This window comes from Notamacropus eugenii, chromosome 7, assembly GCF_028372415.1.
Source record: "Notamacropus eugenii isolate mMacEug1 chromosome 7, mMacEug1.pri_v2, whole genome shotgun sequence".
NCBI lineage: Eukaryota > Metazoa > Chordata > Mammalia > Diprotodontia > Macropodidae > Notamacropus > Notamacropus eugenii.
The window spans coordinates 61,827,611-61,849,431 of NC_092878.1; the positions used below are offsets into that span (position 1 = coordinate 61,827,611).

The 21,821-nt window shown below is 39.5% G+C and overlaps 1 pseudogene; it reads right to left on the minus strand.

Annotated features, from left to right (window-relative positions):
- Positions 1-1,591: 1,591 nt before the first annotated feature.
- Positions 1,592-2,429, minus strand: LOC140513945 (putative monooxygenase p33MONOX pseudogene; annotated as a pseudogene).
- Between the last annotated feature and the right edge of the window lie 19,392 nt (positions 2,430-21,821).

The window sequence follows — 21,821 nt, forward strand, 5'->3', positions numbered from 1 at the left end:
AGAATTGTTTCTATTTGTCTTCTGAATCTTGTTCTTTGGAGTTTCCTATTCTTGAGTTGGCTTCCTTTGGAGAATGTTAGCATATGGGATCCTGTGTAGCCTTTCTCTGAAGGCTTTTGAATGTGTTCTCCTAAAATCTAAAGAGCATGTCAGATCATGATCAGTTTCCTTTTCCTTTAACACAAATTCTAGTACAGAGTGGTCCCTTTCGCCTAAGGATCCCATCATTTCTACACCAGTAACCAGTTCCTTCTTGTTGTTGGGAATCAGTTCTAAAATAGTCATTCCCTACTTCGCTTCCTCCAACTTCCTAAGGATAACATTATCATTTAGACAAATTGTCAGATGCTCTGGGTTTTTTTTTTTAAACAGAGAAAGTGTGCTTCTATGGATGTCCATAAATCTGAAATATTCTATTCCTACTATATAAACACCTATGCCAAAGCTTCTAATCTGTTTCTTCAACTTCTTCCTTCCTTACTATTTCTGAGGTAGTCTATAGTATACTCCAATGAGAATGCTATTTCTGTTGCTACCTCCACTGATCACCCAAATGTTTCCAAGCTCACTTCTACCTTCTTATTTCTGAATTTCTTCACATAATTATATTTTCTTTATATACAATTATGCTTCACCTTTTTTCCTATCCTGTTTCTCTTGAATAATGTTTTTCCATTCAGAGCCATATTCCAGTTGTAAATTTCATCCTACTTAGTTGCAAGTCAACAAGTCAAATCAAGTCAACCAGAATTTATCAAGCACCTACTGTATTCCAGGTACTGTACTAACATCTGGGAATACAAATAAAGGCAAAAATAAATAAATAAATTACTAGATAGATAATAAAATTTCTGATCTCAAAGAGCTATAAAGCCAAATCATATTTTTTACTTTGTTACATCTGAGGTCATGGACTTCATTGCTGGATATTTCTCTTGGATTTTGTCTCTTGTGAAGTTCTGGGTGTCTCTCCTGCCATTCCTCTTCCTGCATTGCTGATACTTCTTACAGTAACAAGCTTGGTAGATATGGGTAGAATGATTTCTTGCTCCTGTGTCATTTTCATTTAAAAACCCTTTGGATTAGAATTTTAGGACTCTGAGCAAATACATTTTGAACCAGCCCTTTTTGGGTACCCTCTGACATTGACCAAGAGTATATAATTTCTATATTTTAAGCCTTGGTCCAGAAATCCAAAATTCACTCTCATACACCTTTTTTTCTTTCTTTTTTTTAATCTTGGATAAAATATGCAGAACAAAGTCTACTAGATTTTAATTATTTTCCTTGCCTCCCACAATCTAGTTCTATAGATCAGTAACTGCCTGTACTTTGAGAAGTCATTCAGATCAGTGTTAGGACATTACAGAATAGGTCTTCCTGCATTAGAAAGATTCAAACTTTGCACAAATACTTACAGAAACAATCACTGCCTCTCCAGGAATATTATCCCTGGCAGAATTGTAAATGGATGATATCTTTCCTATGTCTAGTGCAAGGTAGATGGGAAGAAAGAAAAGTCTAAGATGCCCTCTCTACACGACAGTGGGTTTACCAGGGAAAGAAGCTTTACTCATATGAAAAGAGTGCTTTAGAATCCTGAAGGAACCAATACATTCATGTCTCTTGGCTTGATGTTGTGGGTTTGTGGAGGTTGTTTCTTTCCTTCCATTACTGGAAGGTCCATCTTAGATGGCTCAAAGGCTGCTGGGTCTTCTATAATTGTAGTAGCCTGAACCTGAATGAGTTCCATTGGTGATAGCTTCTGAGTACCTCTGTAGGACTGGATACTAAAATCCGAATTGAATTTCTGAAGGGTTCTTGGTCCAAAGTGGTTCCATTTTTCAGATGAAGGTCTCCATTTCCAGAGTTCATAGTGCTGACATCTAGGACAGGTAAGGAAGTAGAAAATTCATGAGTAAACCAACTTCTGGGCTTTTGCTTGGAAGAAGAATGGAATGTATCACTTGGAGAAGACGGGGTTGAAGTGATCAGTCTATCTTCTTTTGTATTTCTCCATTTTGTATCTTCAGTTTATGGACTGTCTCTGCCACACGGTGGTACTTGGTTTCTGCTGTGGTGAGGCTTTTATGGGAAGTATATCCTTCATCTGTAAACTCTCCCTGTTGCTCAAAGCACTGGATGCTCTCTTGTATCTGTTTTGTAATTAGACAATTCTTGATGATGTGTGTAGCCTTGGCCTTTACCACCAGTGACTTCATTTGGTCACTGGAAGCTTGACAGGGTTACAGAGAAACTATTTTCTCCTTCCTCAACTTTGGAAAGCTGTTGGTACTTCTGATCTAGGATGACCAGTTCCACAGAACCTTACTGCACATGTTAGATGAAGGCAGAGTCATCAGTGTGGGATCCTCCAAGACATGATGGTAGCTGAATGCCTGATGACACATTCCAACTGGCAAAGACATCTTGCCCGGAAGTCCATCTGTACTCTGCTCAATAGCAGTTGGGTTTTCATGAGGAGGAGGTGGGAAGGGATGGAGGAAAAATGGGGAACAAAACTGTCCACAGCTCTACAGGAAGCTGAGACTAACAAGGATCCAGGCCTGGTCATTCCCTAAGCACCAAAGCACTGGGAGAACCAAGGCTGTGATGCAAGTAGTGCCAAGACCCAAACAGACCTCAACTAGGAGAAGTAGAGTGAAGCCCATACATCGTTTTTCTTAACCAGATATTAACCTTTACTTTTCTTTTCTCCTTGCCTTCAATGAGCAACTGTGATGAAAACACCATCCTGTACCCTTAAATTATTCATTTTCTTGCCTATGACTTTATAATCTTGAGAAATTGCTTTCTAGATTCCTTCTGGTATTATCAGGAATGTGTTAGAGTCAGTTCTAACTGGATTGCAAAAACGATTGTGAAATTTTCATTGTGAGCATTTATACTTTGCTGTAAATCAGGATTCAGTTTATTACTTTGTTGATTATTATTTGACTTAAGGAAGTGTTAATTATGCAGATTAAATTTAAGAGTGTATGTGCATACATTACCTTGCCCCCCAATCATAACCAAAGCCCAGTTGTTAAACCCAGGACACTTCCGTATTGATCTGTAAACATTGCTTGAGTACAGCAGGAGAACAGAAGAAGACTGTCATGGATATGATTGGATGATGACAATGACGATGATGATAATGGTAATAATAACTGGAATTTATATAGTGGTTTAAGGTTTGCAAAGTACTCTGCAACCCTTCTCTTATTTGAAGCTGATAGCACCCCTGGGAAATATCTTTTATGCCCATGTGAATCAGCAGAAGTGAGTTGTAGTCATCAAGCTTGTTAGGTCTTGGGAGTTCTTGAGAAAACAGTAGATTTTCTATTGTAAATGTGAGACAGGTAATAAAAATCTGCTTCAATGCCCTTCATCAAGAAGTCTTTATTACCTAATATTAATTGATTCTTGTTCTGACTCTTATTGGCTGATCTCTCTCCTGATGGCACCATGGAACCACTCCATCATTCTTTTGAGGACAAATATCTGATTGTTCCTCAGAGGACCAATGTTTTCCTTTTGGGACAGAACCTCATATCCATTGATTAGCCTCTCATATAAAGTGGTTCTTCCTAAAGAAAGTATTGTTGTCCAGTGCCAGGGCTGTGGTGTTCTAATGCTTCCTGGTCTGGCAGCAAGAATGTCAGGGGTCTAGGGATGAGGTTTTCTTAGTGTGGAGTTGAATTGAAACTACTGACTAATGGCTTAGGGGTCACAAGGTAAATGGTGTTGACAACTGGAGTTGACGTATGCCTTACCTATCTCCTTGTCACTGTTGGGATGAGATTTATGACATTTAGGTGGAACTCTTGGGCATTAACCTCTGTGTTATTTGAACAGTATCTCTTTTTTAGTGTTGAGATTACAAGGACTGAGAACAGAACTTCCCAAATCTGTTACAGAGATCCTAGAATGACCAAGGCATTGATCTTTATCTCTCAACTCAAGACATTTTATCAAACTGTCCCCCATGCCTGGAGTGCTCTCTCTCCTTTACTCTGATTATTGACCTCCCTGGTTTCCTTTAAGTCCTAGCTAAAATCCTGCCTTCTACAGGAAGTTTTCCCTAACTCCTCTTAATTCTGGTGCTTCTTCTTTTTAATTATTTCCTATTTAGCCCATATATAGTTTGTTTTGTATATATTTGATTGCATATTGTTTTCCCCATTAGATTATAAGTTCCTTGAGGGCAAGGACTGTCTTTTGCCTCTTTTTGTTTTTATCCCCAACATTTAACACAGTGTCTGGCACATGATAGGGTGCTGAATGAGTGTTTGTTGATTAATGTTGCAGTGTCTCAGGAAGCAGCATTAAGTTTAATGAAGCCCAGTATTCAGGTTGGTACTTATCTAGAGTTGGGACCAGGAAAAGAGTGACTGAGATCCCCTTTGTTTCCACTGATGGCAGGAGGCAAGAGGTGTTTGATGAGCAGGTCAAGTTCCACTCTTATCTTGGAAGAGTAAAAGAATGTAGAGCTGTACTCCAATCTGAATGGGTTTATTTTTCTGCCTTGAGGGATCAGAAATGGGAAGTGAGTAGAATGTAGCACTCTATGACATAAGTGATTAATGTTTTCTTGAATATTATTATGATTTCATCTAATCACATTATTTGTTTTACCATGACCATTGAGGCAGGAAGTGATTGGAGCAACATGCTGTATCTAGAAGGAACAGGAAAAACTGGCAGGTGGCAGGTGAACCATAAGTAACACCTCATGATCGACACATTATTATTCCAGACTTGTGATTTTGCTCCTGTAAGGATGTCTTGACATGGAAACTTCCTCCACTGATGCAGTCAGTAACTCATCTGCAACTTGAGTCTTAGAGAGTTGCCTAGATAATTCAGAGATTAAATGATTTGCACATGGCCACATATATGTCACACACAGGTCTTTCTGACTCTAGTATTGGACCCTTACACACTAAGCCATACTACTCTGAGACTGACACATACTTCTAAGTAAAAGGGCTCAGGATAAAACAGATTGGGGTCAGATTGCTGAAAGACTGTCACCTGCCCCATGGTCCTAAGTGACTCTGCCTTTTTTCAGTTGATTATCTCCAGTTTATACTGTTTATGTATCATTTGTACATAGTTGTTTGCGTGCTATCTCCTCTTTTAGTCTATAGCTCCTCAAGGGGGGCTGAGTTTTTTGTTTGTTTCCTCTAATTTTTTGACATTTCTCTGTATCCTTAGTGCTTACACATAGAAGACATTTGATAAATATTTGTTGATGGACTTATTACTTGTCTATGACCTGCTACCAAACTCACCTCATGCCCCACTCCAGAATTTATCTTTATTTATTTATTTCCTACTGCTGACGTCTTCCAAATTATTGGTCCTACTTGGTTATGACATCTAGCCTTTGGTTCTCAGCCAATCCAAGTTCTTTTCGCTTCACCAACAGTACTGGGTACTGACAAAAGCTTTCCTAGCGCATCTACTGGGCATCTTGGGAATTTTTTGAGCTTGGTGAGCAGAGGTTGTCTAATCCTGCTTTTTGATCACCCCATAGTAAAATAATCCCCCACACTGTTTTTCTCTCAATGATTCAGTGTAGCAGAACCAGCAAAGAGGAGAGGAACCATCTATTATGGGAAGGGATGGCTCCTTAAGGACCCCAAGGCCAATAAGAAGTGGTGGAGTACTGGGGCTTCATGAAGACATGGGTTTTTTACAAATAGCAGGCAGTATAGTGGAAAGAGAACAGGACTGAGATTCAGGACACCCAGATTGCAGTTCTGGATAACCGTGGCAAACACTGTTGGAAGTATATCCCAAATTGGAGATCAGTGGTGGCATTTGATGTTGCACTGATAAGCACATTCTTGGCTTTGCTAAAATATAGCCACTAAAAAATCTTTGCTTTTACTGATATTCTCTCCATCCACATAGATAGCGCTCCCTTAAGGGTTGTCATGGCAGGAATATTCATTGCCAGGTGACCAGTCTTCTGGTGATGAAACTCTCACACTTAGTTAGGTAATAGACTCCTAGTCCGTGCTTAAAGCCTTTCCAGCTTAGTAAGATGACCAGAGCTTTTGCACTGCTAGCAAAGTTTTTGAGAACATACAGTTAATTCCATGTCATGAAGAGGTATATTAATGGGACTTTAGAGGAGGGAGGTAAGCAATAATTATAGCCAGCATCGCCACTACCATTGCTTAAAATTTTTACAGCACTTGAAAGGAACACTATCTAGATAACTGGTAATTCCATTTGCCATCAGCTGCTCTGCTTGGCTTTGACTCCATGAAACATCATACCTTTGCACTGGATACCCCTTTGAGCCCCCTCCTTTGTAGCTTCTTTCTCTATTACATTGTAAGCTCCTTGTGGAGTGTGACTGTTTCTCTTTCTTATTTGTATTCCTAGTGCTTCATACAATGGCTAACACATGAGGTACTTAATAAGAGACATCCTAGACTGTGTCAAATATGAATCTAATATTATAAACTTGGAATCTGGAGCTAGGAGATACTTTAGAGCTCATCTAACCCCCTCATACCTAATAAATGTTTATTGAAATTGAAATAAATATCTGAATAAAGTAACCAGGATTGCCACATCATCAATAATTAAATACTTCTTCCCTTTGGATCAAATGTGATAATTTTTTTAAGTGCTTAACCATGTCTGGCATAAGAGTAGGTGCTATCTAAATGCTTATTCCCCTTTCCTTCCCTTTGGGGCCTAGAAGTATAAGTAAGGTGGATTTTTCTTATAGTTTCTTAGAGTTTAGTTTCCTAGGATCCATGACCATAACAATCTCTATTTCCCAGGCTCATGGCTTGGAAACATCTCCACTACACTTGTGCAGCATTACATAATGACAAATAATATAAACATGTGTGCTTAATTTGTAAATATCCACTGTGACTACGCAGTGGATATAGGGGTGAGATAACATAAACTTCTGAGGCTATTGCTGGCAATACAATCTTCTTTGTCTGGTGCCTTATAAAGTAGGTGGGCACTGGTCAGTGAGTGGGGAAACCTTAGGGTTGAATGCACAAACTGGAATGCTGCATGTGCTTTGATTGTCCCCTATCAAGGTTTGGGGGGAATCTGTATTTGCCCCCACTGAGGCTTGAGGGGATTTAGGACAGAGCACCGATGTGCCTCATTGAGACATAAGGGTAGCTTTCTCCTCTTCTTATTGGTCCCTATGAGAAGGGTGATTAGGGAATGCTGTAGGAGTTGGTGCTCCCATTATCAGCAACCCTCTTGAGAAGACTAAACTAGAATAAAATAAGATTACAAACTCTCTGAACCTATATTCTTCTTGTCTGACTAGATCAAGGGTGAACCTGTGCTAGTAGCCCTTCTGTGTGTTTACCTGTCTTACAAGACTTTAGCAGCATGTTTCTATGCCAGGACTTCCTCCCTCTCCTTCCCCCCCAAGTCAAACCTGTGATTTCATAGGTGTGGGGAATTCCTAAAATGGAATCTCTCCCCACCAATGTTTATCAGCAATTAATTTATAATTTACAGTCTTAGAGAGTTGTCTAGGATTCTGCGAGATTAACGAAAGTGAATTATTTTGACACACAGCAAGGTTATATCACAGGCAAGACTTGAAATCCTATCTTCATGACTCCTAGACTAGCCCACTAACAGAGCGCACTGTCTTTTAAACTGAGTTCACTGGAGAAAAAAGCCTCCTACTGTCTCCTTCCACTGATTGAGGCTTTGGTATACCAATGTAATGTGATAGAATACACTTACACCACTTTCCCTGTTTGCTCTTCAAGCTTAGTAGGTACCTGCCTCTTTGGAGGGGAGGGGCAATATGTGGTGTGGTTTGTAACTAGAGCAGCCAGGCTGTAACTCTGTAGTGGCAATGTGCCAGAAACATTTTCCTATCTACTTTTCAAGTCACCTAAGGATAATGAGAGAATCCTTGTCATGATAATGTTCTCTATCTTGGGAACTCTGCCTGGGGAAGCATGAGATACTTAATAAGAGGCATCCTAGACTGTGTCAGATATGAATTTAATATTATAAACTTGAAATCTGGAGCTAGGAGACACTTTAGAGCTCATCTAACTGCCCCATTTTGTAGATGATAAAACTGAGACCTGGAGAGATTAGGTGGTTTATACAATGATACATACCTAGCAAGTAATCAAACCAGAAATTAAGCCCATACATTCCTGACCCAAAGCTCATATACTTTCAACTATATCTTGCTTCTCTTAGATCAAGAAGAATATTAAATTTAACATACATTTATTAAACTCTTACTGTTTTTGTGGAATTTTCCTAGGCCCTGGAAATGCGAATATGAAAACAAAACAATCCCTGCCTTCAAAGGGGCTTACATTTTAGGTGATAAAAATATGTACCCAGACAAATACCTGCAAAAGTATGTATAAAGTATTACAAAACAATTTCACAGCCTTAAAAATAATTTTTATAACAAAAATAAAATCAAATAATTTTTATTTTTAATAAAAAACATCTACCTTCTCTCCCTTTCATCTCCCTTCCCACCAATTAAGAACTAAAAAAAAGCAAAACCCCTGCTACAAACATGTAGTAAAGCACAAGAAAATTTCTTCATTGTCCATGTCCAAAAGGAACACATGTACATGCACATAATACACATATATGTGTTATATATGTATGTGAGGTATACATATATACATACATATATAAATTCTCACTCTGCACTCTGAGTTCCTCACCTCTCTATAAGGGGGTAACCAGCATGTTTCATTATTAGTTACCTGGAATTATGGTTGGTCATTATATTAATCAGAGTTCCTAAATCTTTCAAAGTGGTTTGTCTTCACAATTTTGTCACCATTATATGAATTGTTCTCTTGTTTCCGTTCATTTCACTTTGCGTTAGTTCATGTAAGCCTTCCCAGGTTTCTCTGAAACAATTTCCTTCATCATTTCTTACAGCACAATAATATTCTATCACATTCATATACCATAACTTGTTCATTCCTTCCCCAATTTATGGGCATGCCCTTCTCTTCCAATTTATTGAATTCCCATAGACTGTCTAGCTCTGTAACAGATACTTTTGAAGGAGGGGAGGGAAAGAGTCTATATTTGTAATTTTATTGTTGTAAGGGACTCCCATTAAGGAAATTCTCTCTCCCAACAGAGATCAGATATTTTTAGTCTGAGATGTGTCTGGAGCACCTAAAGGGTAAATGACTTTCTCAGGATCACACAGCTCTTATGTGTCAGAGGCAGAACCTGAACCGAGGTATTTTTTACTACAAGGCCATGTTTTTATCTACTGTTGCATGGCTTCTGCTATATATTATATTTCTATAGATGGATAGATTGATGGAAAGATAATTATATATTATGTGTGTATATGTAGGTGCATGTATACACACATGTACATAGATGCAAGAGGTGATGTAGTATAGTGGATAGAGAGCCAATCCAAAAGTTAAGGAGTTTGGACTCAAGTCCTACCTTTGATATGTAATAATTATGTGACCCTTGGCAATCATTTAAAAGTCATTTAATCTCTTAGCACCTTATGCAGCATTTTAAGACTATAAGTTACAGAGAAGGTTATCTATCTCTGTCTGTCTATCTGTCTGTCTATCCATCCATCCATCTCTATCTATCATCCATAGATTTATATACATATACATACACATACATATACACACACACATATATGTATATATATGTATGTATATACCTATATGTTGGTAGGGTTTAGGATTGAATCTGTGATACTAGGTCCTTAAAGTACACATTGACTTGCTATGGTACTTACTGTCAAGGAACTTGATCATCTACAATATTGTTATTGATGTGTAAATATTCAATAAGATTTATTCATTCAACAAGCATTTATTCGCTATCTAATGTTTGCAAAGCCTAGTGCTGGACTCTAAGGTTAAAAACAACAACAAAGAATCTTACAGTCTATGGAGGCCCAAGGACTGATTATGTGCAGCAAACAGTATATTACTTTGCATAATCTATCTGATTTTACTTATCGTAAGGATCACTAGCTTTTTATCACATTGTTCTTATTATTTCAACATAGATTTGGCACTATTCTACCTTTCAGGACCTGGAAGTATATTACAATAAAAACTCAACTGGAAAAAAAAATTACTTTGGGAGCAAACAAGGGTAGCTATTAACAGTTCCATTCCTGTGGACTAAGGGGACCAGGACAGATTCTGTTATGCCCAAACTTCTTTGTCTTACCCTAGTAATGTTTTCATATAGGAAAAAAATGGTTTAATGGTTAATAATAAGGAAAATAAAAAATAAAAGTTATAGCTTTCAAGTGAAAAAGAAGTGATGACGTCTATCCAAAGACACCAACATGTGGCCTGAAGGAAATATGTGGAAGTGGAGAAAGGAGGCCTTATTGTTAGTGGTCAGTACAATGCTGCCTTGATTTATTTATGTAAGTATATAAGTGTGTGTGTGTGTATACACATACATATATACACACACACATATATATACATATAACTGTGTGCACTGTGTGTATATCATATATGTGCACACATGTGTATATGTAAACAGATATATGCTATATACTATAATTTATGTGTGTATACACATGTACACATTGTGTGGTGTGTGTGTGTGTGTGTGTGTGTGTGTGTGTGTGTGTGTGTGTAAAACACAGGCTTCTCTGGATATGCCCAGTTATCCTAACATGGAAATACCCTTGAAGGTCCTTTGGAGCATTCTCAGTTTGCCTGAAATGGATCACAATGTGCATTCCAATGTGGGTGTGAATAACCTCCTTTGATTAACTGCCTTTGTCTTTAAAACTGGAGATTTTGAGCCATTCCCTCTCTTTCTTCTGCACTCTTTTTAGTAGCTCTTATCTATTGCATCCAGAGGGTGAAGACCTCATAGCTTAGATTCCAAGAAATAAACTGATGAGACGAGAAGCATTTCCTTCCTCTGCTCCCTCTCTTTTTCCCCATTTCTGAAAAATGGCTCTGAGGTTGTTAATATCTGTTCTGTGTTTTTTGTCTGCCTCAGTTTCAGGTAGCAGAGGTGATCTTCATAGGACCTGAGAGTTCAAGCTATGTTGATCTTGGAGTCGGGAATGCTGTTGGGGTAGTATAGCGAGCTAACCCGGCACAGAAGTCTTGAGAAGGCAGGGTACCTGGGACTAGAGTATGGGGGAGGGGGGAGTAGGGGGAAGGAGGGAGGAATTGGACTTGGAACTAGGACTGTGCTCTATAGGAACTGTGAACCATTTTGAGCCCCCAGCACCTGAGAAAGACTTAAAACCTGGATTGACCAATCAGGAGAAAGATATTTTAACCCACTCTGAGCTTAACCTATCATAATGCTTCCATGCTCTGGCATAACAGACATCTTTTGCTTTGCTCTCTGAGTGAACCCCAAATGCCCCTTCTTGTGTCAGCAACTACAAGGTCAGATGAAGCTGACCAGGAGCATTCTTCTGTTTATGGCTACCAAGGACAAGGCTCCTTGAACTGGACACTGTCTTCAATAATGGGACTTTTCTTATGTTATGCTATGTTATCTCATGTCATGTTAATGAGAGAAGAGACACAGACATCCTGGAACTAAAATTTCAGTGGCCACTTTGACACTTCTCTTACTGCATTTACAATCTATCCTATTAAGACATTCCTTTCTCATGTTATGGTTAACACATGTAGGGACTATAATTTTGACTGATAAAGGCATCTTGAGCAAGGAAAAGAGAAAGGGAGAGAGGGAAGGGTGAGAGGAAATTACTCTGAAGATATAAGGTCCCCTTTGTCTATCTATCCTTGGGCTCATTTTCCACACGAACTCCTATGTATATCTCCATATACATGTTGACAGAAATAAACATGCACATGCAGCCTAATTTCATTTGTTTTTCTTAGAATGAACTCAGTAATGGCTGACAGAACTAAATTAACCTATGAGCTTAACCGTCTTCCCCTCTCCAGATATAGAAGGGAGGAGATTGTGCCTCCTATGTGTTGGGGCAGGGGTAGGGAACCTGCAGCCTTGAGGTCACAAGTGGCCTTCTAGGTCCTTGGGTTGAGCCTTTTGACTGATTCTTTTCTTAAGGGGATTTGTCCTGTAAAACTTGGACTCAAAGAGCCACACTTGAGGACCTAGAGGGCCACATGTGGTCTTGAGGCTGCAGTTCTCTCATCTCTGTTGGGGGATTAAGTTTGTATATTTGTGATTATACCTTCTGAAGTAAATAAGCATTTGTAAAAGCTAATGTGACTCTTAGTGGTTAAATGAAACTGGGATTCAGAGGATCAACCTCTATATTTGGAGGACCCCCATCATTGGGAGCTAGAACCATTTGCAGAGAGCAATCCCCCTTAATTTACCAGAGTGCAGTGAAATCTAACCTACCTGACCTTCCAGGCAATAAGGGCCAGACTAGTCTGTATTACCATATACATGTGTGTGTATGTGTGTGTATAAATACACACACACAAATATATGTGTGTGTATATATACATATATACGCATATGTATACATATGTATCTGTGTATGTATGTGTATATAGTGTGTGTATGTGTGTTTAGATAGATATGCATGTGCCTCAGATTCCTCACCATTCCTTGCCTTTTTTTTTTGATAGCAGGAGTTGATGGATCTCTTTCTAGCTTTTAAAATTTCCCCTATACAACTTTAGGAACCTGTTAGCTGCTCAGAGTAATGGGGAACAACCTCAAAAAATGAAATACCTAGAAATTTCCCCTAAGACTACTGTAATTGTTTAACACGAGGACCACAGAGGGAAGAAGCAGCTTAGATTGCTCATGGGAGATTTGGGGATAATGGGGGAGGTGGTAGAGAGTAATGAGACTAGTTTCTAAGGGCTTAATTTAATCAGAAGACCAATAACATTCTTTTCTGGAGGCCCAGAGGCTCATTCCACAAGTCCCTCTTCCTTCTCCCCTAGGCATTTTCTTTCTTCCCCTCTTCCTCTTCCTAGTCACTCTGCCCTGCACCCCCAGGACATCTCAAAGACAGGATGATTTTGTACACAGGATGCTGAAAACCTTCCCATCACCTCCTTCTCAGTCCTAGCTGTGAAATGAACTTGCTAATGTTTAGAGAACCACAAACCTTTTCCTCTCCTGGGGCACTGTGCTTGGAATCGATCTGGCTGGGTGAGCTGCGACAAACCCCACAGAAAAAACATCAGTAAATTTAAAGCTTTGTCCTAGGTCTTGATTCACCATAAACCAAGTTGCCGTTAGCTGGCATTGACACTCTTACTGTGGTTGATACTGGGATTTATTGACTTGCCCTAAGATGTTAATATTGACCAAGACTAAGTTCCAAATGAAAAAGCCTTTGGCAATACATCTTTATTGCTCAAGTAATCTGAGGGCTAGCTAATCCCTCTATAGCTGCCCAGAGGGTCCCACTTATAATATTACAGAAATTCCTTTGGATGAGATAAACAAATCCCTTCCATTCAGGGTCCTAAAGAAAGGTCTCCTAGATTAGGAAGACCCAAGTCCTGGATGAGAATTGTTTTTTTTTATTTTTGTTATTAATTGTTGAAGCTGAAATAGACCTCAGAGTTCATCCTGTATCACTTTACAGATGAGAAAATGAGGTCCAGAGAGGTGAAGTGATTTGCCGAAACTCCCCTTCTCCCCTCCCCTTCTCTTCCTTACCCTTTCCTTAGTCTGACCCTATTTGCCAGCTGACATGCTAGCATTACAACAACCATGTTTAGGTGACTTTTGGTGCTTGTTAATTTCAAGGCCCAGTAGGAACAAAGGGAACAAAGGGAAGATATTTTACCTGTTAATTTCTTTTCTCATTGATACAATCCACAGCCATCACTTTAGGGAAGGGTATGTTAATAATATAGTCAGATGTTGCAATTTTGTCAAATACAGTTGAATCTCAAAGCCCTTAGGGAATCCTGAGGAACCTCAATAACATCCTATGAAGATAAGAAAACTGATGGGTCCAGATATACCAAAGGGATTAGGTGATGTTGAGGGTACTATAGGGTGGTGATTAATGGCAATTAATGTAATGGCAAGTAATGACTGGAAGAGAGGGAATAGGCCTGGAGGACAAAGAATTATGGTCTAAATTGTAAAGGTAAGCAGACTGTTGGACAAGGTAAAGAAAGGAAATCTAAAGGGATAGGCAGGAAGAAAAAGGACAGTTAGATGGCCCGGTGGATAGAGTGCTGAGCCTGGAGTTAGGAAGACCTGAGTTCAAATTTGACCTCAGACACTTACTACTGTGTGACCCTGGGCAAGTCACTTGACTTTGTTTGCTTCAGTTTCCTCATCTGTAAAATGAGCTGGAGAAGGAAATGGAAAACCCTTCCAGTACCTTTACCAAGAAAACCCCAAATGGGGTCACAAAGAGTCAGACACAACTGAAATGACTAAACAACAAAGGAAGAAAATAGTTCAAAATTAGGAGGAAGGAAGGAAAGCATAGGTCAGATAACACTGTGGAGAAAGTAGCATAAGACTTCAGTAAATAACAGTTCATCTTATGCAATGTCTCTTAGGACCAACTTTGAGCGTAGTGGTAAGCCAGCCATAGTACCTCCTCCCTCAGATGTCTGTACCACTGTGGGACGTAGGCTTGGATATCTGTGACACAGAGTGGACCAAGATGGCCTCCTATAACATTCTTGTTACTTTCATAATTTGCATCTTATCCTTTGTCCTCACTTATCAGGCCAAGTGCATGGTCCAATGTACTACAATACCTTTGTATTTTTCTGTGAAATCTGATTATCCCCTAACCCCCAGATCTCAGGTATAACCAGATTAGGAAAGGGAAAACATACCTCCTTGTATCTCTTTCCCTGAAGTGTCTAAATCTATAGTTCTGTGTGTAGTTCTCCCAGGATGCTGACTAGAATTCTCCCTGACAAGGAGAGCTAACATGCCCTAAGATCAGAGATGGATGGGGTTAGATGGAGAGCTTCACAGTACATTAGTTTGATGGGACCTTAGAGCTCATCTCTAGGTGTTCTCGGCTTAGAGTCTGTGGACTCGTTTTTAAAAAATATTCTGATACCTGTATTTCACTAAAATTACTTTGTAAACCTATGAATCTTATTTTGTTCATTTAAAAAAAATTTTTTTTCTGAGAAATCCATAGGCTTCACCAGGTTGCTAAAGGGCTCCATAACACAAAAAAGGTTAAGAAGCATTCTCTAGTCCAAACCTATCCATTTACAGTTGAGGAAAACAAAAAGAATCCATAGTAAGTACCTTGGCTAGCAACTTAAGAAGATTTAAGAAAGCTAATCAATGGAATGACCAAACCACGATTCCAGAGAACCAGTGAGGAAGCATGATGAGAGATGGAGAAAAGAAATGTTCATTCATTGAAAATAAAATAAAAATTATACAAAAAAATAAAGAAAATAAGCACCTCATCTCTATTTCCTCCCTGACCCTTTCCCCTGTGCTCCTACCTCCTCAACTTTCTGAGTGGCATGGGAATCTGCATAATCACAGCCATGGGGACTCAGTCCTCAAAGATGAGATCTCTTCCCTTCCCCCTGCCTCTTTCCACTCAAGCAGAGAGAGAGTGAGCAACAGCATGGAAATACTTCTCTTTCCTGGTGAGGGATAGCAAGCACCATAACATCCAAAAGAGTAAGACTTGTTGTTTTTCATTTTCATAATCTGGAAAGCTAATAAAGGATGTAGCAAAATATCAGGTTTTTCATAATGTTCAATTGTTATTTAATGATGATAATGAAACTTCTGTCAGATCGCTTCCCATTGTACTGCCTAAATTACAAAGATAAAATTTTTCATCAGTAAACTCCTTAAGGGAAGAGACTATTTCACTTCAATCTTTCTATCAATCAATAAACATTTAAGCATGCACTTTGTGCCAGTCAGAATTCTAAATTCTGGGTATACAAAAAGAGGTAAAAGACAGTCCATGACCCCTCAAGGTGCTCCCAGTCTAATGAGGACACAAGATGCAAACAAATACATACAAAGCAAGCTATAATACAAGATAAATTGTAGTTGTTCAGTAGTTTCAGTTGTGTTCAACTCTTTGTGATCCCATTTCAGGTTTTCTTGGCAAAGATTGGTTTGCTATTTCCTTCTCCAATACAAGATAAACAGGAAGTAATTAATAGATGGAAGACACTGGAATTAAGAGGGATAGGGAAAGGTTTCCTAAAGAAGGTGTGATTTTAGTTGGAATTGAAAGGAAGCCAGGAAAATCTGTAGCTGGAGTGGAAGAGGGAAAGTGTTCTCAGCCAGAGAGAATTCCTGGAGCCAAGATGTCTTATACTCAGAACAGCCAAGGGGCCCACGTAACTGGGTAGAAGAGTACTTGTTGGGGAGGAAGAAGACTGGAGAAGCAGGAGGGGACTAGGTTATATTGGGTTTCAAATGCTAAATAGAGTATTTTGTATTTACTTGTGGAGGTAACAGGAAGCTGTTGCAGGGCAATATGACAGCACAGTGTCTGGCACATGGAGCTTAGTAAATGCTTGTTAATTGACTAATTGATTGTAAAATAAGAATTATGATATGTATCCCTCCTACCTTGAAGAATTGTTCAGAGGCTCAGTTGAGACAATGTATAATGGGTGTTTCAAAATCCTTTAATAAGCTGTACTGAGCCTTTTGGAACATCTTCTGTAAAGAGCTTTGAAAACTTTAATGTAAGTTGTTATTGTTAATGATTATTTTCCTATTGGGCAGAGATCTTTCAGGACAAGGAGATGGACAGGGTGGAGTGGGGTAGGGGAATGTACTGTGGAAGACAAGGGTGGGCCAAGAAAAGAGCACCTTGTTGAAATTTTTGGGCAAGTGTGACCTCTATTTTCTAGTCTGCCAGGCCCAGACTCCCCTGGAAAAAAGCTTGCCTCATTCCATATAGCTCTATCCATCACAAACCAGGTGACAGCAGCATTGATTTTGAGGCCATCTTACAGCTGCTGTGTTTGGCTGTGGCTGACTTTGGGGTGCTTCATCACTTGCCCTATTTATTCTTCCCCCTGTCTAATATTTCTAACTTAAATACCATCCACCTCCCAGAAGAAGTTTAGAATGGCCAAACCCCCTCTCACACACATACACCCATCTCTTGGATTTCTTTTGATTATTAATATTAGTAACCTACAGCTTCCTGTCTTCCTCTGACTGCCCATGGGACTTGGTGGGTGATCAGCCTCTGTGTATGAAGGAGCTAAAGCACTTTGACGGCTGGGGTAGAAGAATTGGACCAAAGCAGGCAATCTTAATGATATGTTTACTGAACAGAATGGAATTGTGAGGGATGGAGGCCTCTGAGGGAGTTAAAATTAAAAGTGATTTTGTACCTTGTTCTGTTGCTCTTTTTAGAGTTTAGAGGTTCTGGTTCCTACCTTCCCACTCTCCCATAAAATGCCCAAAGTTTGTTTTAAATTCTTTCCTGATTGTTTCTACCCCAGCCTACTTCACCTTCCATCGCCCCCCCCCCCCCCCCCCACATACCTTGGATACACACCTTTCCATGTGGTTTCGAACAGGAAATTCTAATGTGATTCAGGTCCATCTCATCCTTAGCTTCATAAACTCTCATGCCCAGGAGGCTTCTTTGAAAAGCACACCTCACTGAGCAAGGCCACTGTTTTTCAGATATTTGGGGAGTAGTAGCAAATGATTAGAATGTGGTGGATCATTGGAATTATTTGAATGGGGATTGCTGAATTCTTTGTACTTGTATCCCCAGTGCCTAGGGCAGTGACTGGCATATAGTTGGTATTTACTTCTTACTTGTTTGATTGAAGGGATGTAAGTTCAGTTCCAACATATTCTAAACTCAAACCCATCACGGGTAAGTTAATTAAGTAAGTAAAAAGGTAAGTGGAAACAGAGCTTCCACTCTTGGATACCCATGTTTCAACATCGAAAATGAGCATTATATGAATTTACTTTTCAGTTCCAGTACCAAAGGCAGTTGCTTTCCATATCTATCATTATAACTGGCCCTGGACTATTTTGATAGCCTATTAACCAGTTTCCCTGTCTCTAATCTCTCTCTTTACCAACTCTCCATTCATACCCATCAGGTTTATCTTCCTCATGTATGGAGTCATCACCTCTGTTTAAAACCATTTAGTAGCTCCCCATTGCCCCTTAGATAAAATCCACTCTCCGTAGCCAGGCACTCAAAGGCTCCTATGATCTGGTATCATCTTTATAACAAAATAAGCCAAAATAGATTCCTCACTATCCCCAAGGTGTCCCATGCATTTTCACCTCTCTGTGACTTTACTCCTAGAAATAGCTTCTTATGTCTAGTATGTAAATTCCTCTATCTCTAGCTCTTGAAATCTTTGTCTTTCAAGACCCTACTCAAATACTAAAGTCACTATCTTTTCTTTTCTTTTTCTTTTCTTTTTTTTTTTGAGGCAATCGGGGCAGACTCCAAAATGACTTGCCCAGGGTCACACAGCTGTGTAAGTGTCTCAGGCCAGATTTTAACCCAGGTTCTACTGATTCCAGTGCGGGTACTCTATCTACTGTACCACCTAGCTGCTCCAAGTCAGTGTCTTATGACAAAGAAAGTAGATTAATGGTTGGAATGGTCAACAATGAGTAAACATTGCAGAGGGGCACATAAGGTTTGAGCTAGGAAAAAACATCTGAAAGATTGGAGGCATCCAAAAGTCTGGAGGAGGAAGGATTTTCTTCCTGTTTAGTGATGGTTTTCAAATAGAGGATGGACATTTCCTTTTCAATAATGCTGCAGAGGAGATTCCTGCTCAGGTATGGCTTGGATTAGACACTTCTGAGGTCCCTTTCAGCTCTGAAACTTTGTGATTCTTTCATGAATTCCTCAGTTAGAAACTGTCTTTCTCTCCTTGGACTTCATTTAGCTTCATAACACTGATCCACAATGTGTGCTAAGAGCACACAATAGAATAGGCATCCTGAAATGTGGATTTGAATCCTCCATGATGGTGGGTATATTACTTAACTTTTTTGGGTTTGTGTTTCCTCCTCTACTAAATGGGAGCAGAAAATGAAGAGGAGCAGGGGAACAGGTTAGATAATCAGTTATGTTAGATAGCTAACAAGCTTCCTCTGTGCCTAGCTTTGGACTAAGTGCTGGGGATACAGAGAAAATGTGCAAAGAGTCTGTGCCTTCAGGGACTATACATACTACTGGGGGAGACAACTTTCAATAAATAGGTACTTGCAAGATATCTGTTGCTGTTCATCTTTCATGCTTCACTAGATCAGGGTCAGAGTATAGTATGTCCAACTGTGACTGATTAGACCAATGTGAGCTCAGAAGACGCTATCATAGGTTGAGCACAAATAGCCTGAATGACCAGTCAGAAGGGAGATGTCTCTAAATCTGCTCATCTAATTCTCCTTTAGAACTACCACAGTTCTGTTTTGCTCATAAAGCACAGCACTTTCACTGATGCAGGCACTACATGATGGATGATCCTGTGCCACCGTCTCCCATGTCTCACAATAGACACCAACGTTCTTCCTAGAGACCTTAAAGGTGTTGTTTCTTTGGACCTTCATGTGAGTGTGTGCCCTGTGAGAGTTCTCTGTAAAGTAGTCTTTTAGGCAAATGTGCATTTGGCATTTGAACGATATGACTAGCCCATTGGAGTTGTACTCTCTGCAGCAGTTTGAATGCTTGGAACATTCCTCAGTGTCTGGTACCTTATCTTGCCAGATGATCTTCAGAATTTTTCTAAGACAATTCAAATGGAAGCAGTTCAATTTTCTGATGTGGCACTTGGTATACTGTCCAGGTCTCATAGACAGAGAACAATGAGGTCAGCATAACAGCTCTGTAGATCTTCAGTTTGGTAGTCAACCTAATATATTTTCTTTTCCATAATTTCTTTTGGAGCCTCCTAAATGCTGCCTTTACTCTGGCAATGCACGTGCCAACCTCATCACCTACGTGTACTTCCCTGGAAAATATACTACCAAGGCAAGTGAACTGATCTACAGCATTCAAAATTTCCCCACTTGCTGTAACCAATGGTTCCGTGTATGGATGGTGTGGTGGTGGCTGATGGACCACCTGTGTTTTCTTGATGTTAATTGTCCAAATCAGCACAAATAGCTGAGAGTTGATCCATACTTCATTGTGTGTCAGCCTGAGAGGCTGCATTGAGGACACAATCATCTGTGAACAAAATGTGGAGCACATACAAGAAATATACAGAGTTGTTGAAAGTAATCTGATAATGGAAGGCATTAGTTAGTCAGTCAATTAACAAGCACTTTAAACCCTAATCATGTGCCAGGCACTGTTTTAAGCACTGGAGATACAAAGAAAAGCAAATGTGTGGTTCCTGCCTTCATGAAACATTACATTCTAAGGTAGTGTGTATGTGTATGTGTGTGTGTGCATGCATGCATGTATGTGTGATAGGGGTAGGAGTGAGGGTGGGATAGACAACATATAAAAACTAGGTACTGACAAGGTATTTATATCTGTAGCACATGGAATAGTGCTCTGCATATAGCAAATGTTTAATACATGTTCCCTTAATTGAATTGAATTGTAGAGGTGATTCAAGCTTCAGGTAAAGGGTTGTATATGATCTCTGAAGTTCTGTCCAATTTGAAGGCTCTAGAATTCTTGGAATGATGACACTCCCAAGAGAATTTATCATATATTTTAATGTGTCCAGAGAAGACAACATGATATAGTAAGAAACACACTAACTTTGGAGTTAAAAGACCCTGGTTTAGAGAATAAAAGGATAAGCATTTATTAAGCACCAACAGTATACCAAATACTTTGATCACTTGATCCTTATTAACAAACGTGAAAGAGGTGCTATCCTGCTTTTTACAGTTGAGGAAACTGATGCAAACAGAGTTTAAGTGATTTGCCCTGGGTCACACTGCTTGTCAGTATCTGAGGCTGTATTTGAACTCAGGTCTTACTGACTCCAGTCTATCACTCTGTTCTCTTGTGTCACTTGACAGTCTTGAATCCTGGCTTTGACATTTGGGCAAGTTATTTAATTTCTCTGGGCCTCAGTTCCCATACCTGCAAATGGAAGGTATTGCTCTGAGTCTCTGAGGTCCCTTGCAGTTCTCAGTCCTGTGATTTTATAGTTGTGTCAGAATTATAGGAGCACTTTCTGGAGTCAGGTCCCTGAGGCCTATAGTAGGAGACCTTGAGACCTTGGGACCTTGGGACCTTGAGCTAAGTCAAATTGTGTAGTGTCCACTGGGTTAACTCATGAGATTGTTCTCAGTCATCTGGTGTCATAGTTTCACTTGCTTTCCTTGACCAGCAATTTTTGCTAATATCCTATATTCTTTGAGTGGCTCTCAAAAAGTAATTAGTTTGCGATAGTTGTCATAACCATATATATCATGGATACAATGGATCAAAGCATATTGTCACTGGATATTAGTAGCTGGTGTTCTGCCATTAGGGGTCCTGACACAACCTACACAGATGTTTGTGGTGTCAAGGTGGAGAATGTACCATTGGACCTTAGGAACAAACCATGGGAATCTTGTTTAGAACCCTTGAGGTTGTAGTTCAATTTCTCCAACTTCCAAATTCATCATTACAATTTTTTTTGGAAGTAGAAGAAATCATGCCAACCTCATGCTTATTTAGAAATTACCTGTTTCCTTGACTAGACCTGAGATAACCTATCAATGGAGCCAGGAATCCCAAGAGGGTGAAGTGAGGAGAGAGAACAATCCAGGTATGAGAGACAATCTCTGTAGAGAGGAGGAGGTGCAATACACAAGGGATTGGCTGGTGTAGTATGTGAAGGGGAGTAAGGTCAAAGCATCCTGGCAAGGTAAACTAATACAAAGAT